At 42.1% G+C, this 10851-nt stretch overlaps 1 long non-coding RNA gene across 3 annotated transcripts; it reads right to left on the reverse strand.

The window, feature by feature from the left end:
* Positions 1-1615: 1615 nt before the first annotated feature.
* LOC101487101 (uncharacterized) lies at positions 1616-6612 on the reverse strand. 3 transcript variants are annotated; one of them, XR_013094646.1, is made up of 5 exons: positions 4478-6612; positions 4296-4362; positions 2874-3120; positions 2532-2791; positions 1616-2443 (listed from the first exon to the last, which is right to left on the reverse strand). It is a non-coding gene; the product is annotated as an uncharacterized LOC101487101 (long non-coding RNA). The 3 variants fall into 3 exon arrangements; XR_013094647.1 differs by having other exon boundaries at positions 1616-1714; positions 2202-2791; XR_191389.4 differs by having other exon boundaries at positions 1616-2791.
* Between the last annotated feature and the right edge of the window lie 4239 nt (positions 6613-10851).

Below are 10851 nucleotides of genomic sequence, written 5' to 3' on the forward strand. Positions count from 1 at the left end.
TAGAAAGACACTAAGCTCTGTGTGTGTGTGTGTGTGTGTGTGTGTGTGTGTGTGTGTGTGTGTGTGTGTGTGTGTGTGCGCGCAACCAAACAGTCACTCTAACAAAGCTTAGCTTTTGCACAGAGGCCTTAATGGTAAAGCAGCTCTGAGTGTGTGATTGCCCACCAAACAGCATTTGAGAGCACTAGAATAAGAGACTGTCTGGTGTAATAAGACATAAATTAAGCCCTTTGGTGAGAACTCCAAGCAACTCGTTTGACAAACTGCAGGTACAGCTCATTACCTGACAGTACTGTCCCTGAAAAAAGCGTGCTGGAGCAGTATGACATAATGTAGATGCCTCTAAGCAATGACCTCAAAGGGAGGATTATTACATGTTACAGAGAAGGAAATCTGGTCCAGAGCGCACCAGCATGAGACTGAAGTGAAGGTCCCCAATGATCTGAAGCATACAGCTAAGACTGTACTGGAAGGGAAGGCAGATGGCTCTCGCTGATCAGGCAGAAAGGGATAAACTGCCCGATCCAAAGACAGCTTAACATTGTAATCACTGTCAAATGGGCTTCTAGAAAGAACAAAATATGGGCTCTGAATCTAAAAATTAACAACTCAAATCTTCAACAGAAATGTCCAGAAACATACTTTTACATCATTGGTTGTTAAGTGTAGAATTATAGGGAAAAAGGGCAGTTTTCTACTTTTAAAAGTTGTGTAGTGTTACTTTAATAATAGGGGGTCAATAAAGCACCTTATGTGTCACTCACACGATTACTTTAATGTTTTTTTTCCTTATTTCTTCTTTCACTGCAGAAAATAACTGCTGTTGTTAAAAAACAAACGTGTCATTTGCTGAACAACATGTAATTTACATTGTAAATGTGTGCCGTTACTAAATCTAATGTGTGTTTTCCTTTCCACTTATGCTTGAATAATCGTATTAAGACAATGTGTAATTACCCAGAAGATGTCCAAACACTAAACTGAGCGTGAGCTGTGGAGACTAAAACATAAGCACTTCATCTTGTTGACAAGTCACCATCAAAGCTTTTATTCCTCTCACGAGAGGAATATTTTAAGGTAGTTTCAGCTTTCATCATTAAAGCTGTGATACAGGGTTTTGCCTTCTCATTATAATACCAAGAAAAAGATGGACTTCAAAGTAAAATAACATAATTAAAATGTTTTATTATTTTATTATAATAAGACTTAACATGTAAAATAAAGTCACCTTTTCTCAGTTTCTCCACTCTGGTCAGTCTTCCCATTATTGAAATGTTAGGTTAAAAAAAATCTTAAGACAGGAAAATTTCTTCAAATCTGAAACAGGCGAAATGGACAGTATGATAGATGAAATTTGCCCATTTTAACATTAAACAAAATAAACTCTGTGAAATTGTTTTTCAAATTAATAGTCCAATGTAACTGAACATAAAAAGTCCCTAAAGCTCCTTTTCATACTCACTTCTGTCTCAGCCTCCCTCACACAGACTTTGGATGCCTGGATGTGGAACTTCCCACCTGAATCCAGTTAGCAGGTGATGTGTTCGGAATTTGAGCCTTCCGGCAGATCAAACTGCTGCCTGAACTCCTGCCACCTATAGAAGCAGCATTCTTCCCCCCCCCAGTTTCCTGCCTGACAGCTCCTATGGAGAAATGCGCTGAGTGTCCATGGTCAGGTCAAATTGCTCTCCCTCCTCCAGCAGCAGGTAGGAGCCTGCAGAGGATTGGAAAGATGTGTCTCTTCCAAGATTTTTTATTGAAGTTTGCACATAAGCTGTAGGCTGCTGTGCAGATCCTGCAGGTTTCACTGCAGGAGATCCTGCTGGCAGGGCAAAGGTTTCACTTCTGGCTGCAGACGGCATGCAGACCAAGAGGAGTTCATGAATGGACTGAGGACAGCATGGAGTCCCTGAGCAAAGTGTCTTTGGGCTGGTGTTCAATGTGTGTTTATTTCTGAGTCAATGAACTTTCTAGACATTACTACAACTCTCCACTGTGTGGAGCCAATGCCACTGGATCAGTACTGTCTCAATTTCATGGTAAATCATAGGACATTTAAATGAAGATTTGTGACACATATTGGAGGATTTCTTTACAGTTTTAATTCAAATCACTCATGGATGGAAACTACTGAAAACCTTAGAAAAAAAAAAATTTAAACACCTCTGAAGAGACCTAACTAAATGGTGCAGAACACCAACCTGCCCACTGCTCTCACTCAATGAGCCTTTTGCTCTGTGATCTTCCTCAAGTATTCCACTTTTTTCTTTTGGCTACGATTCTCAGTTTTCCACTGAATAACATGACACATCCATTATCTGGGCTGGTCATTTAGATGGAGTGTTGAATGCACGGGAGAGGCCCTCTGTCTCAACATCCACCCATGCTCAGTTTTTTCCGGAGTCAGCAGCAGCTCCAGGAACAGCCCCAGATCTCAGGGAAACTTTCAGTCATGGAAACAAACGTGAGCAGGTTACTTTAACATGACAAACGAGAGGTCAGTCTGACAGCGACCTCTGGTTTGTCCTCACCTCCTGCTTGGCGTTGTTCTTCTCCATCAGCATCCTGATGTTCTGCTGCAGCTCAGTGACCTGCGTGGCCTTCTCAGCCAGACTCTTCCTCACCGCCTCCACCTCCATCTTGGCCTCGTCCAGCCACCCCACAGGTCGGCCACCTGTCACTCGCGGTGTCGCAGCAGCTCCAGACGTTCCTCCTCTGCCAAAAACTCGGCGCAGACTCACTTCTCCAGCTAAGCCGCCTCCAGCGCTTTGTGGAGGATCCACACCGGCTCCTGCAGCAGGCGGTGTGTTTGTGACTATTTTCTGTGGCAGCAGGGATCAATAAAGTTTTATGATTACCGAACGACTGATCACCTTCTTAGCTTTGACCTCCTCCATCAGCATCTCTTTCTCCTGCTGCAGGTGGTCTCTCCAGTCTGAGGACTGAGACACCATGTCTCTATGATGGACGCGCTGTGAGCCTTCACCCTCCAGCTACAACTCTCAAACAGTGACGGTGATTCCCTGCCATCTGCGAGGGGTACCTGATCAGCTGCATTGAGCAATGGGAGGGGAACGAAGGGGCTCAGAGGCCCAGAGGGAGTGCTGAGGGTGGGAGGAGCTGAGAAGTGAGAGAGAAGGATTAAAAGAAGTCACACGCCTGGATGTTGAAGCGCGTAAAGAAACTGATGGTGGTCATTTACAGGACAAACACAGACCAACAAGCTCTAAATAAAAACCCGATGACTGAAGAGGACCACGGCCCAAATCAGGTACCAAATATTCAGTACAGGTGAGTCACAGTTCAGGCTGATGTTTATGTCTCAGGTCTGAAGTCAAAATGAAGAAGAACCAGTCCCAGTTCAAGTCCAACTTGAAGTCACAGGTAACTATACTGTAGATGCATCTTTCTCCTTCCACACCTAATAGGCACCGCAGGCCTCATCTTTATTTCATCTATCTAAACATCTAAACGTTGCCTTATTATCTCAAAGTAAAGGCCTTACAGTATTAGAGAGACCTCAGTGATTGCATGAACCCCCATGTGGAACACTTTATGACAGAAGGAAGATGCATCAAACAGAAGCAGGATTAGAGTAGGGCAGCAATCTGTCTCAACCAAATGTGGGTGGAAACATTCCTAACATGGTTTGGTTCACTGTCACCTGTCACCTGACACCTACACAACACCAACTACAAGCTTTATTAAAAACAGAAGTCTAATAGTAAAAGCAGAGAGAGTGTTCCTAAATCCAAACTGGGAGCTCGTCTGTTATATTCTGCAAAATTTGGATCAGCTAAAGGCTTTTCAATGAGCTTTAAGAACACCTGACAATAATGAATTCCAACAGTCTATCCTGGAAGTAGAAAATGCGTGAACCAATATTTCAGTTTCCACTTTGAGAGGATGTTCTTAATTTTGGTGATATTGCATATATGAAAGAAAGAAGTCCTACATATTTGTCTAATGTGATCACTAAAGGACAAATCCTGGTTATAAATGACTCCAAGACTCCTCACAGGACTGCTGGAGGCCAAGGTAACACCATTTAGAGTAAGGATCTGTTTGGACACCATCTTTTTGAGGTTGTTATGGTCGAGTAAAATTAAAAAAAAAAAAAAAAACTGTTGAAGGCATTTTTCACACTCAAAATGTGTTTTTTGTGTGAGGGTTACATTTAGGTGTAGGGTCAGTGTTAGTCATTCATTTTTGATGGTTAGGGTAAGCAGCTAGGGAAAGCATTATGTCAATGGGATGTCCCCACAAGGATAGCAAACGAGATGTGTGTGTGTTACCTGGTTGGAGCCTTCAGCTTCTTGCGGATGCCGATGTAGATCTTTAAGGATTCTTAGGTTTGATGCTCTGCAGACACAGACGGTGAGACTTTTGTTTTTTACTGTTCTTTTACTGAGATTTGTTGGTTTTAGGTTCTTATTTTCAAGTCTTATTAGCAATGAGTGGTGAAAACAGCACCTACCACACAGCACTGTCAGGCCACTTGCTGAGCTTTTGAGAACAGAAACTCTAGTAGTTTTAGCGGCTAATGGTGGTGAAATCCCATGTGATGGGTGGATAGAGACAGAATTCTTTTTGGACTGTAACCCTGAAAATGGAGGGGAGGGAGGGAGGGATGTTACCTTCAGAAAGAATTAAACTGAGACTCTCCATCCTTGCCAGCAAAATCTCTGTGAAGTGTGGTGAGCGATCGTGGCTCAAGAGTTGGAGCCACGATCCACGACAAGGCGAGTTGGAGTTCGCCTTGTAATCGGAAGGTTGCCGGTTCGAGCCCCGGCTTGGACAGTCTCGGTCGTTGTGTCCTTGGGCAAGACACTTCACCCGTTGCCTACTGGTGGTGGTCAGAGGGCCCGGTGGCGCCAGTGTCCGGCAGCCTCGCCTCTGTCAGTGCGCCCCATGGTGGCTGTGGCTACAATGTAGCTTGCCATCACCATTGTGTGAATGTGTGTGTGAATGGGTGGATGACTGGATGTGTAAAGCGCTTTGGGGGTCCTTAGGGACTAGTAAAGCGCTATACAAATACAGGCCAAATCCAATGCTTGTTTGCAGTGACCCTAGTGTTGCACAACTGCCCATTATTGGATTTAATGCAATAGAGGAAGTTGTGAGTAAATGGAGCAAGCAAATGTTAGAAAAATCAGCCAGATCCTGTCATTAAACACTGCTAAATCAGTGCTAAAACTATTGCAATTACCAGACCAAATCCAAAGTGTGGGCAAACTACCAGCAGGAAAGAGGGGACTATGTCTGGCTGCTGAACACATTACTACCACATATGTCCGTGCACACATTGGAGCCCAGTTTTCAGGACAGAGTCTGTTGTTTGTCCCAAATGAACCATCACAGTTGCCTGAGGGTCTTGTCATTCAAGAGGGACTGGTCACAATAACGGAGGGCAGGTCAGTGTACATCCCAGTCGCGATTGCTAATACCAACAAGCGGAATGTCAACTTAATTCCTCACACTGTTCTAGTACATCTGGAAGAAATAAAAGCAGTGTACTCCATTACCCCTGAAAAGACACAAGACTTGGTGGAGCAGATTTCTTCACAACCTCCTATACAGGTGAATGAGGTTATAAACACACCCTCCTCCTGCCATAAGCCACCTCAGTGGGACCCTCCAGTTAAATTGGACAGAGATACCAAAACCATGGTGTCAAACTCAACCCACAGAAATGTGACATTTTCAAGAGAAAGGTACGTTTCCTGGGTCGGATGGTGTCCGAAGAGGGTTATATCATGGACCCAGCAGAAATAGCTCCTGTACAAGCTCTCAGAGATAAACTACCATGCTCCACTACATCCCAAACTTTTCAAAAGTGGCAAAACCCCTGTACCAGTTGCTGACACTGCCTCGAGATAAAGCACTACCACCAGTGCCTAGGAAAAAGGGGAAAGTGGTTAAGGCAAAGCCAAAAGGTCGATCACCGCCGAACTCCAACAGACAAAAAAGACCGTGACGACACTCAGAAGAAAACAATGGAAATGTTCAACATCACAGAAAATAGCATAAAAGCAGTGACCTCAAAGAAGACAGACATCTCCTGAACTTACACAGACCTCTAACACAGTTGACCCCAACATGGAAGTGCCAGCTGGTATTTCACAGAAAACAACAGACAGCGTAAACAACATAGTACAACATTCTTCTGATATAACAACAATAATAATAATAATGTTGATAATACCAAGAATGTCACGATTATTCAAGTTGACCTCCCTAAAAACCTGAGATTCAATGAGGAGCCCAGAACTCCAATAGACAAGAAAGACCATGACAACACTCACGCTGTAGATAAAGCAGGAACCTCTTTGGAAAATGATGCAACTTGAACTCTGTGTCAAATACTGAGCTTCAGTAAAGATTCAAGTTGTTATTTATATTTCCTATCACCTTAAATGTTCACTCAAAGACAAGTATCTTTTTCAGTGTGAATATATATAAGAGACAAATATTGTTCTTTTAATATTTTGGCACTACTAAATTTGGCTCAATGCTTACATATATGTGTAAAAAGAAAATTTACAAGCTGTGATACAGAATAGATATCAGAGCCTTAAACAGGCTGACTTCTGCTAAATGGGTCAAACTGGGCAGAAAGTACACAAACACATAACATCCTTATAGAATAAATGGTAAATGGCCTGTATTTGTATAGTGCTTTTCTAGTCCCTAACGACCCCAAAGCGCTTTACACAACCAGTCATTCACACACTGGTGATGGCAAGCTACATTGCAGCCACAGCCACCGAGGCGCACTGACAGAGGCGAGGCTGCCGGACACTGGCGCCACCGGGCCCTCTGACCACCACCAGTAGGCAACGGGTGAAGTGTCTTGCCCAAGGACACAACGACCAAGACTGTCCAAGACGGGGCTCAAACCGGCAACCTTCCGATTACAAGGCAAACTCCCAACTCTTGAGCCACGATCACCCCGATTGCCTACAGTGTCACAATATCATGTGACACTATAGATAAACTTACCTCAAAATATATAGAGCATATAAACAATTACAGCAATATGATACAACAAACACAGCAGTACCGCTAATCCAAAATACTCAGTTTCATATAACTAAAACATGGACATTTGTTTTTAGGTCCATTCTGCTGCTGATACATACTTTAGGTTTCTGAATATTAAACTTGTTACTGCCTTTCATAGTGTTTAACTTGAAGGCCCTGAGTACTTTCTCCTACACTGAAAACACTTGAATGATAAAATTATTTTTAACATTACCTACTAAGACTGATTTAGGAGGAACAGTCTGTCTATTAAGGGTGGGTTATGATTAAAATCGATTCTAGCTTGGATAACGTGATATCGATTCATTAAAATCCTGAATCGATTTTTAAATATAAATTTATGTTGCCCGAAATGCCAGAATCTCAGGTTAAACCTCACAAAATTTTGACAACCACCAAACAGCTAAAACAGTAAATGAGAGCAGGTACACGGGTTCTGCACAAAGACGTAGACACAGAGCGCAGACCCGACGCATCAGAATCTGTGAGATGTCGGCTTTCTCACCCGACAGCATGTACACGGAAACGCGGTCGGGGCTGAAAGTCGACAGCTCGCTGATTCTGATGTGTGGGGTTCGCGCTCTTTATTTACGTATTTTTTGCGCTAGATTCTAAAACTGCAGGTTTTGCTTTACTCTGCTTCACTTCAGCAGCATCAGGTAATGTTAATATGGTGATTGGTTTTCTTCAGTTTTTGATATACTGCAGGATATTTTTAATGTTATCTGCTATAAAAACCCAGGCCAGGAACATCTCCTTCATGTTTTTCTGTGTTTTATCCTGAGTTACTTTGACACAAATCATGGAGCTGGGCTGTCATATAATAGAAGGAAGGATGGATGGAAAAATGTACCGAGACATTCTTGATAAAAAAAAATTTGCTTCCATCTACAAGGATGATGCAGATTCAATTCAATTCAATTTTATTTATATAGCGCCAAATCACAACATAAGTCGCCTCAAGGCGCTTCATAGATACAGAGAAAAACCCAACAATCATATGACCCCCTATGAGCAAGCACTTTGGCAACAGTGGGAAGGAAAAACTCCCTTTTAACAGGAAGAAACCTCCGGCAGAACCAGGCTCAGGGAGGGGCGGGGCCATCTGCTGCGACCGGTTGGGGTGAGAGAAGGAAGACAGGATAAAAAACATGCTGTGGAAGAGAGACAGAGGTTAATAACAGATATGATTCAATGCAGAGAGGTCTGTTAATACATAGTGAGTGAGAAAGGTGACTGGAAAGGAAAAACTCAATGCATCATGGGAATCCCCCGGCAACCTATGTCTATTGCAGCATAACTAAGGGAGGATTCAGGGTCACCTGGCCCAGCCCTAACTATATGCTTTAGCAAAAAGGAAAGTTTTAAGCCTAATCTTAAAAGTAGAGATAGTGTCTGTCTCCCGAATCCAAACTGGAAGCTGGTTCCACAGAAGAGGGGCCTGAAAACTGAAGGCTCTCCCTCCCATTCTACTTTTAAATACTCTAGGAACAACAAGTAGGCCTGCAGAGCGAGAGTGAAGTGCTCTAACAGGGTGATATGGTACTACAAGGTCATTAAGATAAGATGGGGCTTGGTTATTTAAGACCTTGTATGTGAGGAGCAGGATTTTGAATTCAATTCTGGATTTAACAGGAAGCCAATGAAGGGAAGCCAAAACAGGAGAAATATGCTCTCTCTTTCTAGTCCCTGTCAGTACTCTTGCTGCAGCATTTTGGATTAGCTGAAGGCTTTTCAGTGAGTTTTTTGGACATCGTGATAATAATGAATTACAGTAGTCCAGCCTGGGAGTAATAAATGCATGAACTAGTTTTTCAGCGTCACTCTGAGACAGGATATTTCTAATTTTAGAGATGTTGCGCAAATGGAAGAACGCAGTCTTACATATTTGTTTAATATGTGCATTGAAGGACATATCCTGGTCAAAAATGACTCCAAGGTTCCTCACAGCGTTACTGGAGGCCAAGGTAATGTCATCCAGAGTAAGAATCTGGTTAGATACCATATTTCTAGGCTTTTCAGGGCCGAGTACAATAACCTCAGTTTTATCTGAATTAAGAAGCAGAAAGTTAGCGGCCATCCAGGTCTTTATGTCTTTAAGACATTCCTGCAGTTTAACTAATTGGTGTGTGTTATCTGGCTTCATGGACAGATAGAGTTGGGTGTCATCTGCATAGCAGTGAAAATGTATGCTATGTCTTCTAATGATACTGCCTACGGGAAGCAGGTATAATGTAAACAGAATTGGTCCTAGCACTGAACCCTGTGGAACTCCATAATTAACCTCAGTGTGTGAAGAGGACTCTCCATTTACATGCACAAACTGGAGTCTATTAGATAGATATGATACAAACCACTGCAGTGCAGTACCTGTAATACCTACAGCATGTTCTAATCGCTCTGATGGGATATTATGGTCGACAGTATCGAATGCTGCATTTCTAGCAGGACAAGCACAGAGATGAGTCCACTGTCAGAGGCCATAAGAAGATCATTTGTAACCTTCACTAAAGCTGTTTCTGTGCTGTGATGAGCTCTGAAACCTGACTGAAACTCTTCAAATAAACCATTCCTCTGCAGATGATCTGTTAGCTGTTTGACAACTACTCTTTCAAGGATTTTTTATTTGAAAGGAAGGTTGGAGATTGCAGAGGTGGGACCAAGTCATTGTTTTGCAAGTCTCAAGTAAGTCTCGAGTCTTTATCCTCAAGTCTGAAGTCAAGTCTCAAGTAATGTCACGCAAGTCAGAGTCGAGTCTCAAGTCACTGGTGTAAAAGTCCAAGTAAAGTCACAAGTCTGAAATTTTGAATTTCAAGTCCTTTCGAGTCTTTAAAAAAAAAACGAAAAAAAGCATGTTGCAGTTATATGCTAAATGTAAATGTTAGACCATGTAATTTTTAAATCTGTGTTTTTCTCAACACATGACAAAATAGTGAACTTAGAAAATATACACAAATTGTGAAATTGCACCTCTTTAAAATGCAGCTCAATTAAACCTAGCTCCAAGAATAATTTTCACCGACAGTTCTGAGATAAGCTGCATGTTATTCTTGGATGCGGTTGCAGGACCGGCTTTAAAATCGCATGACAAAAATATCATACATATTTTAAAAAAAACTGCATCACCAACGTAGCCTGGACAACATTTGCTAGTTAGATGAAGTCAGCTATCTCATCGTAGCATATTTATATGCATATTTATAATTATACGCTTCTTGGAGTGAGCGCATACACTCATGAAGTTTAGTAACTTCCGGTCACTGCAACAAGCCCAGGTACAGTTTACCGACGGATGGGTACAGGACCTTGAAATGCACTGTGTAGAAAGTAAAGACCATCGTACGGATCATAAGTTTACCAGTCTCACAAATCGTCGTCATAAATACACATTCGTTAACCATTTATTAATAGGACCTTTGAGCTCAAGGGTAATTAATTAGCAGTGGAAATAATTTCTGGTAGCATCACAGAAATGTAGCAGTGACAATAATATTGTATGCTGTAATCGTACTGGACAATTAGTGATACAAAACAACTGTTTTATCCTGTGAATAAAAGTATATGTTTTTGTCAATGTACCATAATAACAGAAGCGAAACGCAATATTGTGTCAGGACAATTCACTATTTATGCACAATAAACACAATAAACAAAGGAGCATAGCGCGACAATTTCTGTTCAGCACCAGACTTGCTTGTAACCTATATCACCAATTATGTTAAGAAAAATGACGCATTAACTACAACAGCAGACTGACCTCTGTGGAAATGCTTGGAGCAGACTAACCTGTGAGCTGGAGTGTTCTGG

The sequence above is a fragment of the Maylandia zebra genome, linkage group LG19 (genome assembly GCF_041146795.1).
Source record: "Maylandia zebra isolate NMK-2024a linkage group LG19, Mzebra_GT3a, whole genome shotgun sequence".
NCBI classification, from domain to species: Eukaryota; Metazoa; Chordata; class Actinopteri; order Cichliformes; family Cichlidae; genus Maylandia; species Maylandia zebra.